At 39.1% G+C, this 23849-nt stretch overlaps 1 long non-coding RNA gene across 1 annotated transcript; it reads left to right on the forward strand.

Moving 5' to 3' along the window:
- The first annotated feature begins 3788 nt into the window (after positions 1 to 3788).
- Positions 3789 to 23054, forward strand: LOC131304170 (uncharacterized). Its single transcript, XR_009192319.1, has 3 exons — positions 3789 to 3868; positions 22590 to 22692; positions 22836 to 23054. It is a non-coding gene; the product is annotated as an uncharacterized LOC131304170 (long non-coding RNA).
- Positions 23055 to 23849: the final 795 nt, after the last annotated feature.

The following is a 23849-nucleotide window of genomic DNA, read 5'->3' on the forward strand; positions in this document are numbered from 1 at the left end:
AAATAAATAAACTAGGGTACTTTGTAATCTAGGTAGATCACACCTCCCATTAAACAAATCCAATTGGGTACAAACTCCAATATAAAATATTATTAAGGTACCTAGAAAATCTTAGGCTTTTAAATCCAAGGTACAACACATAATAAAATATTGGTACATCATCCCATGGGGTTTTTGAAAAAAGATTAATTTAATAAACCCATGTACTTGGTGAAAGAATAACTCTATTACCCAATGGATAATAAATACCCTAACTTTTATTATCCAATGGACAATAATAACTAGGGAACTTTTTATAATAAAATAATCAAAAAGTACTTAAAGTAATTATAAAAGTCTATTCAAGTACTTTTGCTCAAAACCCTTTTAATATAAAAAATTGGGTTTCTATTATCCAATAGATAATAGTTCCCCTAACTTTTATTGTCCAAAGGACAAAGAATAAAATCAAATTAACAAAAGGAAATAAATAAGTAATTTTCTAGGGTTAAAAAGGTTGACTAGTCAAATCAACTTTATTGGAAGGTTCCTTAGTCACATCGGTACTTTATTTGGTCAAAAGACTCTATTACCCAAGGGTTACTAACTTCCCTAACGGTTATTACCCAATGGATAATAATTTCCCTTGCGGTTAATAACCATTGGACAAAAGAGTACAAGTACCTTTTATTTTAAAATAAGATTTTGAAAAGACTACATGTACTTTTATAATAAAAAGTTTATTATCCAATGGATAAAAATTACTCTTGTGGTTATTAACCAATGGATAATTGAGGGGTGGGAGAATCCCCAATAAACAAAGGATAAATGTACTTTGCACATGTGAACATACACCATTAAGATACTATATCTAGTACTTTACCAAAATATTTAAGTGGGGGACCTATTGTCCAATGGACAAAGATTACCCTAACCATTATGGACCAATGGGTAAAGGCAAAAGGTTCAAAAGTTTCAAAAGGTTCAAAAAGGTTCAACTAGTAACTAGGTAAGTCGGTTGCTCGGTTCCTCCAACGAGTCGGTTGGAAACTAATTAAATTGGTCACGTAGGGTTTCTAGTCGAGAGTTAATTAACGACCAAAATCTAATTACGACGAAAGTAAACAAGAAGTCATATAGCCATTCAAGAGAAAATAAGTAATTAAAATAAAATTTTAAATTTTTAACGAAATTTTTACTGACCAAAATTCAGGGTCGTTACATTCTGAGCTACAGAAGTATGTATGGATGACCAAGGAAGGGGATTGTCTCTTAGTCTCTCAAATAAGGGTTGACATATTTTCCTAAGGTCTTTATAGAATTCTGCTATATATAATTTAAGGATCCTAAAAATCTCTGTAATTGATTTATCAGTAATTTCATCAGGGAATTTGTCAGCAAATTGAATCGCTTTACTGATTGGTACCATGGTTGATTGGTGAATATCATATTCTAAAAATCTTATTCTTGTCTGAAACAATTTAATCTTGGGAGCAGAGATGACTAATCTATTATGCTTAATAATATCAAGGAATGAATTTAAATGTTTTCAATGTTCATCAATTAAGTTTGAAAAGATGAGAACATCTATGTAGACTATAATAAAATACTAAATGAGTTGAATATCTCATTCATTATATTTTGGAATTCACTTAGGGCATTTTTTAATCCGAAAGGCATTACATTCCATTCGTAATGTCCGAAGGGTGTAGTGAAAACTGTTTTATACTTATCATTGGGGTGTAGCTGGATTTGCCAGAATCCACTTTTTAAGTCAAATTTTGAAAAGATTACTGCTTTACTTAATCTATTGATTAGATCTTTTTTATTAGGAATTGGATATCTGATCCATTCTAATACTGTGTTTAATGGTTTGTAATTTATGACTAATCGAGGTACAACTCTTTCTTTTTCTGCATTTTTGTTGACATAAAAAGCTGAACATGACCATGGTGATTTACTTTTTCAAATAATGTTATTATCAAGCAAATTATTAATTTCTTTTTTACAAGTTTCCATTACTTCAGGGTTAAACTTTAATCATTCTATCCTTATTTTGAATGCTTTCCTGATTTAGCATTCGATTTGTTGATGTAAATGGTTGCCCATTTTAGTAAACTATATATACATATATGTTTATACATATAATACTAACAATAGAATACTATACTTTGTAATCATTCATGTTTTCAATTTGATTATTATATTAGAAACCATATTCCCATTTGAACGACATAGCACAATTGCTACTAATTGATTATTATATTTGATTATAATGAATTTTAGTTTCTATTTTATCTAATTGTTTACTTATAGGCTTGAGACACTGATTACTGTAATTAATTTGTTCAACTATTTGTTTGCACTCAGCTCTCTCATTTAGTAGTTTGAATGAAGATATTGTTATAGATGAACCTTTGTAATCAATAATTATTGAATCTAAAGGAGGATGGCTAGAGGTTATGATAGTATTATCTGACATAGTGAATTTTAGTTTCTATATTTATCTAATTGTTTACTTCTAGTCTTGAGACACTAATTAGTGTAATTAATTTGTTCAACTATTTGTTTGCACTCAGTTCTCTCATTTGGTAGTTTGAATAGAGATGTTGTTATAGATGAACCTTTGTAATCAATAACTATTGAATCTAAAGGAGGATGGCTAGAGGTTATGATAGTATTATCTGACTTAATCAAATATAATAATCAATTGGTAGCAATTGTGCTATGTCGTTCAAATGGGAATATGGATTCTAATATAATAATCAAATTGGAAACATGAATGATTACAAAGTAAGTATTATATGTATAAACATATATGTATATATAGTTTACTAAAATGGGCAACCATTTACATCAACAAATCGAATGCTAAATCAGGAAAGCATTCAAAATAAGGATAGAATGATTAAATTTTACAAGGCACTTACTAAAACTGTCTGGTTTCAATTGTTGAATCAGAAATAGTTCATGACTTGAAGGGTTACAAGTGGTTTAGTGGGTAGGAAAGTTGGAGTATATTCAAACTTTGTGCTTAATCCTAGAGATTCTTCTTTTAATATTTTAATCTTAGATTACTATGTTTAAGACCTATCATGTATACACGCATATCCTAGTTTTAATCCTATCCTTCTCGACTGCCTCACACTAGGACTTACACACACGAATAGATAACAACTTAGGTGGCCATTGACAGAATGCTCAAACGATGATAGCAGAACTAAAATACTAATTGAAAATTCAATAGGAATTATAATATATATATATATATATATATATAGAGTCCCCTTCTCCTAAGGACCACCTTAAGTTAATAAAATAAGGACCTTCCTTTCCCGATTGAATTTCGATGATCCGAGCCGCTCAATGTGTTCAGAGCGTGATTTTAAGGGTACACGGGAGAAATCAGCAAAAAAAAAGATCGGAAAGGGCTTCATCCGAGCAGTTTTTGTTTATTTTTTATCAAACGGTTCAAATTAAAACTGCTCGGATGAAGACCTTCCCGATCTTTTTTTTTGCCGATTCCTTGCGGATACCCTTAAAATCACGTTCTGAACACATTGAGCGGCTTGGATCATCAAAATTCAAACGGAAAATGGGAGAAATGGAGAGGTCCTTATTTTAACTAAAATAAGGACCACCTTATTTGAAAATGACTGTATATATATATATATATAATATGTGAACTTTGTACAAGTCAAGCCACATATTTCACTATTATGAAACTACCATAACTAGCGCCTCCATTTGTGAGGGAGAAAAATCCTCTTCATTTGTTGACTTACCACCCCCCCCTCTCGCTCTCTTAAGATTCGTCTAAAAAAGAAAAGCTAACTCTTTGAACTACCTTCTTCGGGGAAATAACTCCCTTGCAATCCCTCCTACACAGGTACTTACTACTTAATTTATAAGGATGAATTCATTTTTATTATCTTCTTCATTGTTCTTTTTCTGAAGCATTCGTAAGATTTATTTTAAGTTTACTTATTCTATGATCTATACATTCGAATTTGTTATCTCGATTGCATGTATGACCTGTTTTGCCCTATTATTGAATATATATATTTTTTTGAATGGCAAAAAAGATTTCATTAATCTTTAAATTGTTACAAGACTAATTAATAGGAGCAAGGAGATCATAGCATCATGCTCAAGGAACAATCATCTGCCCAATTCGAGACCCGAACATTATTGAATATATTTATATTCTTCTTCATTGTTCTTTTTCTGTCTCAAATCATTCGAAAGACCTATTTTAAGTTTACTTATTCTATGGTCTATACTTTCAAATTTGTTATCTCGATTGCATGTATGATCTGTTTTGTACTACTATTGAATATATTTATATTAGATAAATGAATGTTTCTGGTGCATACGGTGATATGATTATAGCTAATGATCAAAATGCGAAGGAAGGGGGACCTCAATTTTTTCTTAAAGGCAAAAACGAATTTTTATTAATTTTGAAAACAAATATGAGGAAGATTAAAAGAACTCTAAGCACGAGGCATCTCTACGGAACAAGGGCACGACCCCAAGATGGCACCCCCTAACTCCAAAATCATATGCGGCTAAGGCCTAAGGAAAATAACCCCCCAAGGTTGACAAATAGCTAGCCAACCATAAATGACATAGAACCCCAAAATGAAACACCACTTGTGTTACCAACAAAACTCTCCTCCGGAAATAATATGCTTCTAGGACCTAAAAGGAAAATACCAACCCGAGGTTTGCAAGAAGCCAACCATGACATAGAACCCCAAAATGGAACGTCACTCCCAGACCCACAAAACACACCAACTTGCAATATGACAAATTAAGGATCAAGCAACATTTTGCGAAGCCTGAATATTGGCCTTTCATCGTCTCAGCTTCTGTTACCTTAATTTTGTTTATAACTTCCTCATCACCTCCCATAAAATTGACACCCATAATCTTTGTTATTGACCAAGCAGCGTCTGCCATTTAGACAAATCCTGTTCCTGTTGCCTTCAAATGAAATAAATAAAGTTGTTGCTATTGATACGAACAATACTACACATTTTTCCTTCTTACAACCACCCCTCTTCTTGGATATAGGGATGCCCAACATTTGTTCAATTGACTTCTTCTTCCAATTTTCTTTTCCAGTATCCTTCGTGATGCAGGCTGATATTTTGATTATTCTAGAAATATAGGAATCTTAATTTATTATTTTGAGTTTAGCATTTTAGTAGGAATGTTTTATTTTAGTCAAGATAATTTATAAGTATTCAGTTTTCCTAATTTGATTTAATATAGTATTCCTATTTTGAATAGGTTTCTTGGTCAAGGAAAATTAGGATTGATTTTATTTCCTAATGTTTATTTTCCTTTTTAGATTTTAAGAAAGTTAGGTTTAGGAATTCTATTAGTATAAATAAGGTTGTAAGCCTTAGGGTTAATGAATTGTTTTTTTATGAATATTAATGAAAACTGAGATTATTTCTCATTATTGTGTGGTCGTAGAGGGAGCACCTCTAGTTCATACATATTCGTGATTGTCCTTATTGCACATTCTTCTTTTTTGACACGCCTTCCTGCATCAGTTGGTATCAGAGCTTGTGCTTGATTCCGGATCATGGCGTGACAAGGATTCCGTTATGGTCGTTATGCTGTTGTTGAAGATGTGTATGAACGAAGTAAAGCTGCACGAGAAGCATGAATGGAGGCGCGGTTCCAACAACTTGAGCAGGGTGTGATAGATGTGATTGGCGTCCTAACCGATCAAGTGGCTGCTATGGCTATTGGGGGAAACCCACCTCGCCGTCGTCCGATTTTGGTTTCCGAAAGAGGAGGAGGTGTCGGATGATATTTCTATCACCAAACCTTTGGCTGGTAACCATCAGTCGAGGGGGAGGACAAAAGTTGATGAAGCTACCATCGAGTGGCCTTTCACATTAGATATTATTACAGATCCAATAGTGGATTGGAATAAGCCACCTGTTTTTGACGAAAAACCAGTGGAGAAAATTCCAAAAAAAGAAAATCAAAAAATATTGCAAAAAGAAGAAGTTACAAAATGGGTGTTGTTGGAAATTGAATTTATTGATCCATTTTGGGAGTTTATTGAATACACTACATGCAAGCGTTCTTGTGTTTCGATCCAGGAGGAAGGTAGATTTGTTTTATTGATGGAAATTATTTTCTCACAGTTTTCAAATTGTTGTTTACAGTTTGTGTTGAAAAAAAAAATTTGAAGTACAAGATTGATGCAGACAAGTTTCGGCAAATTCAACTATATAAACTCGAGGACGAGTTTCTTCAAGCGGGGGAGGATGATGCAGGCTGATATTTTGATTATTCTAGAACTATAGAAATCTTATTATTTTGAGTTTAGCATTTCAGTAGGAATATTTTATTTTAGTCAAGATAATTTATAAGTATTTAGTTTTCCTACTTTGATTTGATCTAGTATTCTTATTTTGAATAGGTTTCGTGGTCAAGGAAAATTAGGAAGGATTGATTTTATTTTCTTATGTTTATTTTCCATTTTAGATTTTAAGAAAGCTAGGTTTAGGAATTCTATTAGTATAAATAAGGTTGTAAGCCTTAGGGCTAAGTGGTTGTTTTTTGATGAATATTAATGAAAATTGAGATTTTTTCTCATTATTGTGTGTTCGTAGAGGGAGTACCTCTAGTTCATACTTATTCGTGATTGTCCTTGTTGCGCGTTCTTCTATTTTGACACGCCTCCCTGCATCACTTTGCATCATCCCCTAGATTAAGGCTCATAAGCAACTAGATTCCCTCAATCTGAGCTACCTCCTGCAGGTTTATTAAGTTGTTTCTATTGTTGTCATCCTATGATTCTGTTAAATCTGAAATAGGTTTCATGTAGACAAATTGTTTTCCATTAGGCTCAATCCTTAATCTAGAAGTATTAGAGAGGCCCAAAGACTCCTCCATTTGAGCTTCTAAACCACCTTTTAGAATGATTCACCAAACCCAACATAGCTTCTTTCACCTCTTCATTTTTTGCTTGCACTTCTTAACGTTATTGGACACATTATGTCCACTATCCAATCCGGCATACACCTCCTCATCTTCCACATTAGACTTTGACACCATGTTTGAAACAACCATGGGTGTCTTGACTAAATTTGGACGGACTTGAATTCCATCATTATGCTTTCAATGAGAACAAATAGAGTTAGCTATTTGGTTTGAAGACTCCTAAAAAACTCTAATCAAGTACATCCTCCTATTGATATCCAAATTAATATTCTCTTGATTGTACCTTGGTTGCAATAAGGATCTTGGCTTTAGCGAATGAAGTTTTTTGCAGAGTATCCTCATCGACGGCTATGACCATCAAATCTTCTTAAAGCTAAGCATGTTTCAAATGACAATGTTAAGAGGAACACCAATATGTGAGACCAAACAAACCTCTCATACTAGCTTCTTCCCCATTCCAAGCTTTAACATGCACGCATAAACCGTCTCTTGTGCCATTCCTCCTTGATCATCTTCTATTTTAAAGTTATACAAGGGAAGGTGATAAGAATATTTATTCCACTCATCGCCCTGATGTGAATGTCTCCAGCAGCATCCTTTCGGAATTCTTAGCGAAGTTCTTCAGCTGAGATCATTTTGTGGAACACTATACAACACTTATATAAAGCCATTCATTCCCAAATGGTTGGAACTTCAGAGGTATTTTACCTTCCTTACTATTTCTCATATCCTTAGAACTTTAGAGTTATTTTACCTTCTGTACTATTTCCTATATCCTTAGCACTTCCAAGGAGAGCTGTACATAAGTTCTATGATGGCCTAGATTTTCATTTTGGTGCTCATTGTTCCTTTTTCCCCCATTTTTGTTAATTCTACATGGAACTACATACTCTAAGATTTACGCATGTGTTGTTGAAAGAACTTCCTCTTATCAAAAGTTGCCAATTTCACCACCAATTTCTTATATTGAACCTCCATTCCATTGCCTCTTCTTTTTTCCTTTTTTTGTCAATACATAAAGCATTTTTACTACCAAAACTCCTTTCTCAACCAATTAACTAGGATATCAACTTCCTCACTTAGGAATTGAACCCACAACCTCATTGTCCTTAAGTTACACAACAATTGGGGGAAGTGGCCTTGTTTGGAAAGGGAACCAAATTAAGGTGGAATGTTTTGTTAAAAAGAGATAAATTTGCAAATGCAATTGAGCATTGTAACTTCTGCTAAAACAGGATGGCAGAAGAAAAATACACTGATTACATTTGCACTAAATACAAGACATGGTTTTGTTTAATAGATGTTCAGATTCTTCCAAAATTACAGTCCCCTTTCGTTAAAGCTCTAATATAATTATTGATTTTGGTAGAAATAAAACAATTCTCCATCTACATGAATTAAGTAGATGAATATTATGCCATTCAAAAAAACAAAGTGGATGAATATTATATACAAAAGAGGAACATTATCTGCATTTTGTTGTGCAAAGGGCCACCTATGACTGAACCACACCCAAAAACAATTGACAGGTATGAATATCAAATCAAAGACTCAACCGTAGACGGTTGTGACTCCGTCCAAATGGGATTTACTAAAACTTCGAAATCCAGCTGAAAACCAACACATTTATCATGTGGGATTGAAGGAGTATAAGAATGCTCTTTTACCGTAAATGTACTTTCTTTAGAAGCCCAACCCAAACATACAAGGGGGTACCCCTACAAACAACAAGGAACGCTACCAAAGCATCAAAACAAAGAAAAACTCAAGAGAAACAAGAAAACAACACAAACCAAACTGTCATAGCAAAAAGATTACTATGAAAGAAAATTACGAAAGGCAAGGGGAAGCCTCAGGAACTCTGTTGGATATATTCCAAAGCCTGTATATATCTACATTAGCAGAGCTTGGTTTGACATTCCATCCTAGCCAAAATGGATTCCCTTACAGCATTGAGAATTTGAGAGCTAACAAAACAAGGGTCTGGAACTTTTTGTTTGAGTATCCTCGTTGGGCATCAGAGGCCACTCACGCACACAACAAATCAAAGAAAAATGCACTCCATATATATCACACATATACAAACTTACAAAGATGAAAAAACCAGCTCCCCCTCTTAGGACCTCACCCACTGTGTCTACATCGCTACCGACACTATAGAATCTGGTTTTCCTCCGTCTAGGACATGGGATATCTAACTATCTGGTTTCTCCTTCAAATGTCCTTCCACGCGATATTAGAGTATGAACACTCAAAAAATTGGTGATTGTGTGTTTCAACACTTCCATCAATACATAGTATGTGAGTTGAATCACTTATTACTCCCCAGACAACCAGTCTATCCTTCATGTTGAGTTTATTCTGCATTGCAAGCCAGAGGATGAAAACACCTTAAAGCATGCTTGTTAAACCACATAACAATAAGAATGCTCTTTCTTTTGAGATAAATTCACAATTTGAAGGTTAAAGAAAATAAAAGTCGTTGACTACCCAAAGACAAAACATATACTTCCTTAAAAATTCGTCAAAGGATAACAAACATAGCATACATCCATGTTAGAGTAACCACTATATACTTCCATTTTCCTTACTCAGGATAATAAAGTTGTTGACTACCTGAAGACAAACAAGTAAATAGGTTGTGATGCTCGATCTATCTCTCTTTGAGGACTTCAAATTTCTAAATAATTTTTTAAAATTATTTTCAAATACATTAGAAAGACCCAAATTCCAAATACGTTGCAGGTAGGCTAAGAAGAAAATTATGTCTTTCTAATTTTGAAAGACACAATTTCCTTCTTATCCCACCTGTAAATTACTACGCCTGGATTTAAATTTAAAATCCATCGGTCCTTTTTTTTTCCCCACTTAACCTTCAATTATTAAACAAAGAGTACAAAATAGTTTCAACATGGAGATCAATCAAGAACTAAAGGAGACACAACATTTCACCATACAATAAAAGTAGCGACCTACCTTCTGTCTTTGTATCCTAGCTTTTTCCTATTTTTCCTTTGCTACTCTATATATAGCTGTTTTTGCTTTATTTGCAATGTCGATGTGGTTTTTCTTTCAAAAGTTGCTGAAAGAAACGAGCCGCGCTAGGACTATTACCCCCTCAATCCCAACTGTTGGCTAAGCTATCATGCTGAGTGACTTCTCAACAAACTAGCACCCTAGGCAATAAAGCGTTATCACTATACGAAATGAAGCAGCAGCTAGCACGCTAAGCTAAGATCAACCACTTTGGGAACGCAGAGCCTTTCTTTCTCCGGGGACAATACCTATAATTAAACTAGTGATGAAGTACACATTAACAGCCCATCAAAATAGCTCTGAGCCTCTACCATAATTTTCCCTTGCCAAAAACAAGAAAAGAACATATTACCTTGCTTGTGGATAAAGGTTAAGAAGAAGAATTTCTATTTCCCTTAGTTATAGGACATTCTAATTCTGCTCTATAATCACTTCTTTCTAGGGAAATGATATTGACACTCAAAAATTGCTACAGGCACTCCAAAATTAGTGTAACTCCAAAGCCACTTTTCTTTGTTTTTTGGAGTGCCTGCATCAATTTTTGGAGTGCCAATATCATTTCCCTCTTTCTATTGGAGAAAAACTTTTGAGTATATATTTAGAGACTTGGGTTGGAGATGCTCAAAGAAAATAACAATTTCCTTCTTATCGCACCTACACATTCTAACCCCCAAGAATCTAAATCTAAAACAACAATCGTTAGTTTTTTTTCTTTGTTTATTGGGCAATAAAGACACCTTTATTAAGACTATTAAACAATAAGCGGCAAAAGTGTAGGGAGGTATTCCCGAACAGGCCCAAGGAAGGCCCGAACACGTGGCAAGAGGGATCATGGTATAACAATAATAGGGACAGTCACCGTGCTAGATGGTGTTCAATAATATGGACCAGTAACATGAGAAGTCATTGAACCAGAAAGGTTGTACGGCGTCTCGGTCCGGTTAACATGAGAAGTTATTGGACCAGGAGACTAATAAAGGAACAATGACATGAGAAGTCATTAGTCCAAGTAGCTTGTTCGGCAAAGAGAAGGACGAACAGGAGGAGAGCTCCAAATAATTGATAGAGGACCAGTTGCATGTGAAGTGACTAGTCTAGGCGGTCTGTTCGGCGATAAGATAGCCGAACAAGGGAAGAAATCCAATCAAATGTTGGAGTAAAGGGAACACTCTGGAAGGGTCCAGAAATAGTGGTATTCCGTTAATGAATAAGATTTCAATAATGTAGGATCTGGAAAAGATACCCAACGGGAATGGGATGTATGGCTTGTTATGGAAAAGAGTCCTACAAGGACTAAGATAATGAACTGATAAGGGAACGAGAATCCAAGGTATCCTGGGATTCCTATATGAGGTAGGAAATCTAGGGCAACGCGGATACTTGGGCAGCAAGCATCCATGAATCTATAAATATAAGGTAAACCTAAAGGTAAAAGGTACGCAATACGAGGCATTCATATTGTTTTCCTACTGATAATTAGGGTTCTATTGCTAGTATGTGAGACTAACTTAGGCATCAGAGGGCCTTTGCCATGAGAGGCAAAGGTGCGCTCACCCCTTGTCTTTTTTGCAGATTAGTGTTCCGACGACGAATTAGGGTTCCGGTGCAGAGGCAAGAGTAGCCGTTGCCAATTGGTGCAGTTCAAGGCACCAATTGTTTTTGCATCCCCCTACAATTGGCGCCGTCTGTGGGAATCGAAAGAGTTCCCTTTAAAAAATGACCATGGTGGAAATAGATCCAGCAACACCACATGATCCAAAAAGTTTGTTAGATGGAGGCGGAGATAAATCTCTGCTCGGGGCTCCGAGAAAGCCCGAAGGCGGACAAAGGAGGACCACAAGTAAGGGCCGCCCCCTTACTGTTCATGACAACTCTAAGAACAAAGAGGGAGGGACGGCTTCGAGATCCACGAGAAGGAGTAAATCCTACCGAAGGGATGAATCGGTTGCACACTCCAATAGTGTGCACTATAGTGAAAATGTCCTCGATAAAAAGAGGCAAGAAATCAAGGAGTATGCTCGTCTGATTAAAAAATGAGAGCATGAGAACAGGGAGATAGAGGGGATCCGAGAACACCCGGAGGACTCCGGACTGTCTCAAAGAAATTCTACGGGCAACGGGTATGCTATGGTAAAATACAGAGAAGCTCCTTAACGAAGAAGAAGGAGCAGAAGCAGAAGTCCAACCCCAAGGCGACACAAAGCTTCTCCATGAAAAGAGAGGAGCAGGAGTAAGAGCCGAACACCAAAACGAAGAAGGGCTTCTTCAAAAAAGAGGAGAAGTAAGGGCCAAAGTTCTACCCCTGAGGAGAATGGGACTAGGAAACATCATAGGGACAGGTACGAGAGACCTAATTCCGATTGGGAAAGGACTAGACCTAACAAAACGAAGGGACGAAAAGATGAAACCATGACTGCACGAGAAGCAGCACGAAAAGCATTGAGGAATATTGCATCCTCCCCTTTTGCAAGAAAGTTACAGGAGGCTAGGTTGCCGAGCAGAGTGAAACACGGAACATTCGTCATCTACGAAAGAGATGCTGATCTCGTGGCACGCATATAGCATTACCAGCAGGCAATGTTCATGCATGAAGGAGACGATGCAATTATGTGCAAGATGTTCTCATCGAGTTTGGGGAAGGTAGCTTTGTCTTGGTTCCATAAGTTGGGACCACGCTCCATCCGAACATGGGTGCAGTTGGCTGAAGAATTCACTGCTCGTTTCTTAACAAGCAGAAGAGCTCCAAAAACTTTTGAGAGCCTCTCCTTTATGAAGCAAGGCGAGGATGAGCCGATCAAAAGTTATGCAAAAAAATACTGGGAGACTTTCAATGAGATTGAAGGTTGCAGTGAGGAATACGCGATAGCCACGTTCAAAATCGGGTTGCCTATTCTGGGAGAACTGCGTAAGTCCTTGAACATGAGTCCAGTGAGAACACTAGCAAAATTAATGGAACGGATAGAGCAGCATGCCAGGAACGAAGATGACATACTCCGGGAAGACGGCAAGGTAGTTGCCGAGCAAGTCAGAGGCCTTGCAAAGAAAGCAGACAAGCTAGAGCCCAAAACCTATCGAGAGAGGAGGGACTATGGGCAGACTAAGAGAGAGCCGAATAAACAAGCACCTGATCCCAAATCTTTCTATTCCATTACCACGGTTTGGAAGGAGCCCATCTATAGGATTCTTTATCGAATAAAGAATTAGCCTTACTTCAAGTGGCCCCTAAGTCTTAGTGGAGATAAAAATACAAAACATGCTACGAATCAGCACTGCAGCTACCATAAGGATTGGGGCCATATGACTGAGGATTGTGAGATGTTTAAAAGGCACCTTAATGATCTGGTCTCGCGAGGTTATCTCAAGGAATTTATCCAGGAAGATCCCAAGGATAAAGAAAAAGCAATGGAATTGGATTACGAGCAGAATTCAAAGGGTATAATCCATATGATACATGGATTGGCCGAGCCTTATACGAGGAATGAGGTGAGATTACTCCAGAGACAGATCAAACATGACCAACATGTGATGCGGTTGGGAAAGAAAAGAGGGCGTGACGAAGAAACATGCAACGAGGGCATAGTTTTCACGGATGAGGATCTGGGAGGAGTCCAGGTACCTCATAATGATGCTTTAGTCATAACCCTATGAGTTGGGGAATATGACATGGAAAGAATCCTGGTGGATTCAGGGAGTTGCACCGAGGTGCTATATTACGATGCATTTAAGAAGTTGGGACTGACTCTAGCAGATTTGGTACAGTCAGTAACCCCCTTGGTCGGATTTGGGGCAGGAGCAGTTTGGCCATTAGGAAAGGTAACTTTGCCTGTTCGGGCTGGGACACTGGTACTACGAACTGACTTCCTGGTGGTGGATGTGTCATCCTCCTATAATGTGATTGTAGGGAGAACATGGTTACACAAGATGAGGGTAGTCTCTTCCACCTTCCATCAAATGGTAAAGTTCCCGGGGTCCAATGGGATTGAAAACATCAAGGGTAACCAGAAGGTAGCTCAACAGTGCTTGGTGTCCATCGTAAAGAGAATCCAAAACGCCCACCATGTCCATACGGTGGAAGTCCTGGATCAACCGACTATCGAGGACGTCGGAAAGGACCCAACAAAGAGGGTAATTGAGGGTTTGACAAAAATACAGATCAACGAGATTGATCCTGATAGGTATTTTTTAATTGGGGAATCGCTGCCAGCAGAGGAAGAGGCTGACTTGACAAGTTTCCTAAAGACATACAATTGACGTATTTACTTGGATGCCAGAGGAAATGCCTGGGGTGGATGGAGATGTCATCTGCCACCACTTGAATGTTGATCCACAACATAAGCCAGTCATTCAAAAGAAAAGAAGGGCAGTCGTACAGCATGTTGACGCTGTAATTGAAGAGGTAGATCGTTTGTTGGAAGCCAAAGCAACAAAGGAAGTTTACCATCCAGAGTGGCTATCCAATACTGTTGTTGTGAAGAAGAAGAATGGAAAATGGCGTGTCTGTGTGGACTTCACAAATTTAAACAAGTCATGCCCAAAGGACAGCTTCCCTCTTCCAAGGATAGACCAGTTGGTTAATGCAACTGCTGGATACGAACGGATGAATTTTCTTGATGCATATCGAGGATATCATTAAATTGCCATTTTTGGGCCTGATCAAGAAAAGACTTCTTTTATTACACCACGAGGGTTGTACTGTTATAGTGTCATGCCCTTTGGATTGAAGAATGCAGGGGCAACATATCAAAGATTGGCAACCATCATGTTTAAAAAACTGCTTGGCAAAACTATGGAGGTTTACATAGACGACATGGTGGTAAAAAGTAAAACTGGACAAAGCCATATAGCAGATTTGAAAGAGGCTTTTGAAATCTTGAGGAAGTACAAACTGAAGCTCAATGCCTCGAAGTGTGCGTTTGGAGTCGGTTCTGGAAAGTTCTTGGGTCACCTTGTAACCATAAGAGGGATTGAGGCAAACCCTGACCAAATAACGGCCTTACAGAATTTGCAAAGTCCTAAGACAACTAAGGAAGTCCAAAGGCTAACTGGGATGGTAGCAGCCCTCAATAGGTTCATCAGCCGGTCAAGTAACAAGTGCAGACCCTTTTTCCAATTGTTGAGGAAAAGGGAAGGATTTGAATGGGGAGCAGAGTGCGAGCAGGCCTTCCAGGACCTAAAGAAATATTTGGCTTCCCCCCCCTTCTTGCAACTCCAGAACCAGATGAGTCTCTAGTTTTGTATTTAGCTGTTTCTGAACATGCTGTGAGTGTGGTCCTGTTAAAGGATAAGGGATCCAAGCAAATCCCTGTCTATTATGTGAGCAAAACATTGTTAGATACAGAAACGATATATCTACCCCTTGAGAAATTAGTCCTAGCATTAAGAACAGCAACTAGAAAACTGCCACATTATTTCCAGAGCCATAGAGTTGTAGTCTATACTGAGTTCCCAATGAAGTCGCTGCTACGAAAAGCAGACTTCTTGGGAAGAATCTCAACTTGGTCCGTTGAGTTAAGCCAATACAATATTGATTATTAGCCGCGCACGACAATCAAAGGCCAAGTGTTGGCTGATTTTATGGCAGAATTCTCGCCTGCAGTAGCACCTTTGCCTCCTACGAGAAAGGAGCAGGTAACAGGGCCACCAGCAAAGAAGAACCAAGCCCCAACCGAACAGGATCCATAGAATGGAAGCTGTTTGTTGATGGATCAGCATATAACACTGGATCAGGAATCAGGGTTGTGCTTTTTCCTCCTGAAGGAGCAATGTTAGAACTATCTATTCGGCTAGGATTCAGCGCGTCAAACAACGTGGCAGAATACGAGGGACTCTTAGCTGGCCTGAGAAGTGCAAAAACCCTGAAAGTAAAGTGGGTTAGGGTATATTGTGATTCACAACTCATGGTCAATCAACTGTCCGGGGAATACGAAACCCGAAGTGAGAAGATGGCGGCCTATGTGCAGGCAGCCAAAGATCTGCTTGATACCTTCGAAAGGGTGTATATTGAGCAGATAAGCTCTGGACAGAATGCTCACGCAGATTCATTAGCATGGTTGGCTGCAGCTGTACCAACTGAGTTAAAAAGAAAGGTAGCAGTAGAGTATCTGAGTGAGAAGAGCATTGGGAGAAGTGTGGAGTTGGTCTTGGACGTGAACCAGGGACCAAGTTGGATGGACCCAATTGTGAAGTTTTTACGAGACGAAATACTCCCTTCAGACAAAAAGGAGGCCCACAAGATAAGGACCAAATCTGCTAGATTTTGGCTGTCCCAGAAGGAAAATTATACAGGAAGTCTTTTACAGGTCTCTATTTGCTTTGTGTGCACCCCGAGATGGTACAGAAGTTTCTCCACGAAATTCACGAAGGAACATGTGGAAGTCATGCAGGGGGTAGATCCATTGCCCATCGAGCAATCACCCAAGGTTATTGGTGGCCGTACATGCAAGAAGATGCTAAGGTTTATGTAAAGATCTGTGAGAAGTGTCAGAAGTTCTCTCCAATGACACGAATGCCAGCAGAAGATTTGGTGCCACTAACGAGTCCCTAGCCATTTGCCCAATGGGGCATGGACATCGTGGGTCCACTCCACAAGGCAACAGGAAATAGGAAATTTTTGTTGGTAGCAACGGATTATTTCACCAAATGGATTGAAGCAGAACCTTTGGCTAAGATCACTGAACCTATGATAGAAAGGTTCGTATGGAAAAGCATCATTACTCGGTTTGGGGACCCTTATTCATTGATTACGGATAATGGTCCCAATTTCAGAAAAAGTTCAAAGCATTCTGTGCCCAATATGGAATAAGGAACTACTACTCAACCCTAGCCTACCCTCAAAGTAACGGGCAGGCAGAAGCTTCCAACAAAACCATTCTTTACGGGATCAAGAAGAGGTTGGATAAAGCAAAGGGGAAGTGGTCTGACGAATTGCCACTGGTTTTATGGGCGCACTGAACAACACCTAAAAGGTCTACGGGAGAGACCCCCTATTCATTAGCATATGGAACGGAGGCCGTTATTCCGTTAGAAGTAGGTCTGCCGACAAATAGAACCACTTTGGTTGAAAGTGGAGGCAATGACAGAGCCCTGAAGATTGAATTAGATCTTGTCGAGGAACGAAGAGAGCGGGCCCTGGTGCATTTAGCCTCATACCAAGACCAGCTAATGAAAACCTACAACAAAAATGTCCACCCACGAGAGTTTGGTGTTGGAGACCTTGTGCTTCGAAAAGTGCTCGGCAACACCAAGGTGGCTAACGAGGGTAAGTTGGGTGCAAATTGGGAAGGCCCATATCGAGTCACTAAGATTGTGGGCATTGGGGCTTATTGATTGGCCGACCTGGACGGGAACCCGGTGCCAAGGCCTTGGAATGTCCATAATTTAAGAAAGTTCTTTGTCTGAATAGCTTCAAGTTTATTTTTTCGGATGCACATCGTGATTGTGTGGGAGTTACGAACAAAACTCTCTTGTGTCTTATTCTTTGTTAGTTGCAAGGGTTACGAGTAACGCCCCCTTGAGTTTTGAGTTATGAATTCTGATTTTGAATTATGAAACATTATTCTTTTTTAGCAAATTTTTATTCTGGGTACTAGAATATGTAGTATGGCACTCATTCTTCAGCCTTCCTTCATATTGGGGAGCAGAGAGTGAGCCCATACGCTTTCTTTGCATACATACAAGAATATGTAGTTGATTGTCTAAAGTACGAGTGAACTTAGGCATATATCCAAGTACATGAAACTTGGAAAGCATACACGAATTTGCACAGACAACTAAGTACGAGCAAACTTAGCTGGTTATCCAAGCACGAATAAACCTGGGATGCATACGAGGAGATGCAATCATTTGAGTAAAAATTCATAAACAAACTTAGTATGTACGAATACATACAACATTGCCTGAGTACGAACACACTTAGAATGCATACGAGAACATGCGGATATAGTTCAAGTACGAAGCACTTGGCATACATATGATAAACATGCGAATACATTTGGGCACCGAACTAAGTATGAACAAACTAGAATTCACGGATTGTCTAAATACGAAAAACTTAGACATACGAATATGTCCAAGTATGAACAAGCTTGGGGTTGCATACGAATACATGCATAAGTACGAGAAACTTAACCAAGTGTGAAACACTTAGCTAATATGCATCTGGAAAGGAACCTTGGCATCAAAAAATGAAATGTAAAGCCAAGAAAGGCCAAGCAAAATAGTGTTCAGGCCAGACAGAGCCACAAAAGGCCAAAACACCTATGTTAGACAAGTTTTTAGAACCATACTTGTGCCACGCAGGGCCAGTTCAACTGTTTGAAAGACTAGGATTGTATGTCAAAAGGAGGAGATTGTACTTACTCATCTTCAGTAAGATCTTGAATAGTTGCTAGAGAAGCTGGTGCAGTAATGTCCCCCGCAGCAGTATCTCTCCCAGGTTGACCACCACTGGCTTCCTTCTGGCCAGGGTTGGACGTATCAATCATTTGGTCGGCATTTGCTACCTGCTGATCGGGGACAACGATATTGAGCTCTTTGTCCGAACTCCCCTCTTCCACTACTGTTTCATCTTCGAAAATGGCTTGTGTGCTCGGTAGGTCATTGTTGGTCCACAGAGGGGAAGACTCAGGTGCTCCAATCTTTGTAAGACAAGTTGTCCAAGAGGCAGCCCAAATCCGATCTTGAATGACAAGGGTTTGATTTTTGTAGCTCTCAGTGGCTACGTTGATCCCTTCATTATACCCCTGCTGGTATGCGTCTTTTGCTTCGTTCTTGCTTGACTCTAGCTCCATAATAGTTTGGTTCAAACTGTCCTCGGCACCGTCAAGCTTACCTTTCAGTTCGTTCACCTCCCCACGGGCTTGGTCTCTTTCTCTCTCAAACCTGATTATTGTGCGTTGCAATTGGGCATTCTCATTTACCAGCTTGGCACGTTGGGGTTCAGATTAGCCGAGTTTTTGGGCCATAGCCACCATCTCTGAATTGCCTGGAGATCCAAACAGTCAACGCAATTACAAGAAGATATGACTTAAGTGATTAGTAAATAAATTACGAGGAAGGTTACCTTGGCACTGTGGGTCATAAATGAGCCAAGGAGGTTATCAGGAAAGCATGCAACCTCTTTTTGCATGTCTCCTGGCAGTAGAAAAGCCTGGGATAGTGCAACGGCGATCCCCTCAGATTCTACACTGTCTCGAGCAGTGATAGGCCGATTCCCATGGGTGAGTGGAGGAGCCCAAATAGGAGCTGAAGTCGATGAGGACTGAGGAAAGGGCCTTTCGTGTGATGATTCCACCCGTTGACGTTTGTCCCGGTGGCTATTGTCAATTTCTTCCTGAGAAAACCCAGGGGGAACATCAGTTTGAATGTTTGCTCGACGACCATGGCCCTGAGAGCCACTGTGGCTTCGAGCAACACCACGACCTCGACCCGCGCCAGGAATGGTGAAAAGGTCCCCAAGGTCGATTGGCTGGTTCATCTCTTAAGGAGGAGAAGGGGTATAACCGCTTGATGTGGACATTGATGCTTCTTCGGCCAAAGTGATTGGATCGCCTTGGAAGGGAGGTGTTTGAGAACGCCTTTCTTTTCCTTGCTCGGGATGTGAGGTGGAGGGACCAACAGCTATCGGGTTATCAGCTGCAAGGGTACGACGATCAATGAACCCGCCATATGAGGCCCTATAACTAAGAAGAATTTGGGCAGACCTTGCTCGGCCAGCAAGATAAGTACCCTGTCCGTTGAACGCTAATACCCGCCTGATATCCGCAACATGGACCTGAGGGGTGATGATGGCATAACCCTGGTTGACATTTGTGGCTACAACAACATACGCAACACAAGAATGTTAGTAAAAGCACGAAGAAGCTTTGACTAAAGACAGACAAAACAAGAGGAGAGCACTAACGTGGGCTCCTAAATCTGTGAGGGGCATGAAAACCTATCACTTGGCCGTCCTCATCTCTGGGTTCGAAGTTTCCCGTAACGATGAGGAAGTCATCATCGTCTCCTCGGGCAGAGTCAGGAAGTTCAAGCACGAGTCTTTTTCTGGAATCTCTACTTTTGAGATAATAAGTAAGGGCGTCCGTTGTCCTTGAGACGCTGTACAAGTGATGGATATCATGCAGACCTAGGGATGTGCCTAGCATCTGGTTTAGAGCATTTATGCTCATGACTACCCGAAAGAAATTGGCAGAAACTTGCATTGGGGACAAACGATAGTGGGCTAAAACATGACGAAGCAGGGTGCTAGGGGAAACCTAACCCCACCTTCAATGATGGCAACTACTGGTATATGAAAGGTGTCGTGATCTGGACACTCACGAAGGGCGTCCACAGGGGCGAAGGTGATGGCGACATTTTCAGGGATCTCGTAGCGAGATCTGAAGTTAGCCATAGCCTGGGGTGTGTTACAGTGCTGTCTAAATCTCCCCATTGTTGAAAAGTATGTTTTACAGAAAGGGTATCGAAGAAACCCTAAGAAATAACTAAACCCTAAATCTACGAGAGAAATAAGGCGAAATGGGGAGCAAAGACTTACAATGGATCAGTGATCGGAGTTCCTAATGCAGAAAAGAGGAGACCTTGAAAGGGTGAACAGAGCTCCAATGGCGGGTGTGTACGAGTAGTCTTTTTTGCAGAGAGAGAGAAACAACGGGTTTAAAATGGGACGAAAACCCAAAAATACCCTAATAAGTGGGGTGGTGTATGTGAAACGCCACCGCAGACGCCGTTTGGGCGTTCCTTTCCTCAAAAGGCATCCGTCCGCATTTAATGTAAGCAATACAACGAACGCCACGAGTAAAGTTTAAGACTAAAAAGCCTGTCCAGGCCAAACTAAGAGATGTTTTTGCTTGGACTAATGATGAAAATTGCACCAATTTTATGAAATAAGGTGCAAGAACAGAATAAATTTGCTCGGTAATTAAGAGCTTTACTCGTCATTTGAGTAATAGTAACGAGTGAAGCTGGGGAGCAATTGTAGGGAGGTATTCCCGAACAGGCCCAAAGAGGGCCCGAACACGTGGTAAGAGGGATCATGGTATAACAATAATAGGGACAGTCACCGTGCTAGACGGTGTTCGGCAATATGGACCAGTAACATGAGAAGTCATTGGACCAGAAAGGTTGTAGGGGGTCTAGGTCCGGCTAACATGAGAAGTTATTGGACCAAGAGACTAATAAAGGAACAGTGACATGAGAAGTCATTAGTCCAAGTAGCTTGTTCGGCAAAGAGAAGGACGAACAGGAGGAGAGCTCCAAATAATTGATAGAGGACCAGTTGCATGTGAAGTAACTGGTCGAGGCGGTTTGTTCGGCGATAAGATAGCCGAACAAGGGAAGAAATCCAATCAAATGTTGGAGTAAAGGGACCACTCTGGAAGAGTTCAGAAACAGTGGTATTCCGTTAAAGAATAAGATCTCAAGAATGTATAATCTGGAAAAGATAGCCAACGGGAATGGGATGTATGACTTGTTATGGAAAAGAGTCCTACAAGGACTAAGGTAATGAACTGATAAGGGAATGAGAATCCAAGGTATCCTGGGATTCTTATACGAGGTAGGAAATCTAGGGCAACACGGATACTTGGGCAGCAAGCATCCATGATTCTATAACTATAAGGTAAACCTAAAGGTAAAAGATACGCAATACGAGGCATTCATATTGTTTTCCTACTGATAATTAGGGTTCTATTGCTAGTACGTGTGACTAACTTAGGTATCGGAGGGCTTTTGCCACGAGAAGCAAAGGTGCGCTCACCCCTTGTCTTTTTTGCAGATTAGTGTTCCAACGACGAATTAGGGTTCCGGTGCAGAGGCAAGAGTAGCCATTGCCAATTGGTGCAGTTCAAGGTATCAATTGTTTTCATCCCCCTACAAAAAGTGTTCCAAAGTACATAGAAACTAGGAACTAAGAGATATAACATCATGCCAACCAAAAAAAAAAAAAAAGGAGACGTCTCAAATCAAACGAAAAGAAAATATTACCTCTGTTGTGGGCTAACGAGAATGATGCAGACTTTGCTAAGGATAAAGCTTTGAGAAGTAAAATTTCAATGTTTTACAGTGATCTGTTGGGAAGAAAAGAGAGTGAGTTAGTAATAAAATTTACATGATAAAAGGGATGATCATCTTAATTCTTTAATGGACATTCAGCTTCTAACAATCACCAGTTCTATGACATTCTAATTCCTTTTCATTCCTTGATTATTCATAACTCAATGGGATTTGGTGACAATGACAAGCTATCATTTTAGTGTTTCCTTCAAACAGGGAAAAAATGACTAAACGTATCATGTTGATTCTTCTCCATCCCTCTAATTGGACAAAAGAAATAGAAACCTATCCCAAACAAGTATTTGATCAAAAGAAGAAAAAAAATTTCTCTCCTATATATGCAGTGTATGTATTCCTTTAAGTACTACTCATAGTTTTTTTCATTTTAATTTCAAATCTTATGGCTTCTCAATATCATGATGGCGTATTGTCTTCCAACTAATAACTACACCCAATTTAGCTATGAAAAGGATTTAGGGGAGGTAGATTCATAACATAAGAACTCTTTGGCAATGCAGCAGACTAATCTTTATGGCTCTTTTATTAAGGTCACACAACTTACAGTGGATTCTATGAAAGGACAAGGAGGTATTCAAATGCTACTAATTGCAGAATAGGAAGCCCAACAGATTGTAGCTGCTGCTAGAAACTGTAAGACCCTAAAGTCTAAACCTATATCAATTTCAGGGAGTGATTAACTATAATTGTTATTCTATCTTTCCTTCTTTCCTCCTTCCTACGTATTCTTTTCTTTCACCATGAGTCCATCAGAGCAGATATTGTTTCTCTTTCAGTGAAATTAACAAGATTGAAGCAAGCTAAAGACGAAGCAGAGAAGGAAGTGTCAAACTATCGTTCACATTTGGATGCCGAATTCAAAAATAAAATCGCCGAGTTTGTATATGCAAACGTCATATGCATACACCCAATTTATAATCAGATGTGCATCACTCTTCCAGGTTCCTATCCCACCCTTCAGGTATTCACATCGCCACAATTTGAAATTAAAACGTTGACTCTGAATTCATAGAGTGAGTTTAGTAACCATTTGTGACAATATGACATCATTAGAAGCTAGGGATAGATAAAGAAAACGACATCTAGCAGCGTTACACAGGTAGGACACAAAGGAGACAGAGAAAAAGGAAACCATAATTGTAGTTAGATGATACAAGTGTGGTTATGCTAATAAAAAGGATATAAATGCCATCATCCTCTTACCTTCTCTTTAACTTAATTTAGTACGTAGAATCAATTGTAGCATATCAACTTCCCCAAATCCTTTTGTTCCTACGTAGTTTTACACCTAGCTTGTAATTACAAAAATAAAATAAAATACGAACCCTTTTGACTTATCGAGGGGAAGTGTGTTTTGTGGGTTTTAGGAGTGGTGTTCCTTTTTGGGATTCTATGTCATGATTGTATACTTGCCAACCTCGAGTTGTTATTTCATTTTGGTTCCTAGCGCATATGACTGTCCGATTGAGGGTGTGCTATCTTTATGGGTAAACTCTTACTACAATGTGAGGCCTCATGCTTTTGGTCCTTTTGATCTTTGTAATCTGTTTTCAAAGTTAACAAAATCCTTTTTCACGGTTAAAAAAAAAAAGAATGTTGTAACAAAATTGGTGTGGGATGTATAGACAACTGGGAGCTCTAGCGCAACTGCAAAACAGCTTGCAGAGGAGACAGAAATAAAGATTAGAGACTTGAAGGATACAGCATCAAGGGTATCACAAGATATTGTAGGGATGCTCATCAAGAATGTCACAGCTGTGAAAACTTGATGCAAAAAGGTTAGTATAAGC

This window comes from Rhododendron vialii, chromosome 10a, assembly GCF_030253575.1.
Source record: "Rhododendron vialii isolate Sample 1 chromosome 10a, ASM3025357v1".
In the NCBI taxonomy this organism is placed as follows: domain Eukaryota; kingdom Viridiplantae; phylum Streptophyta; class Magnoliopsida; order Ericales; family Ericaceae; genus Rhododendron; species Rhododendron vialii.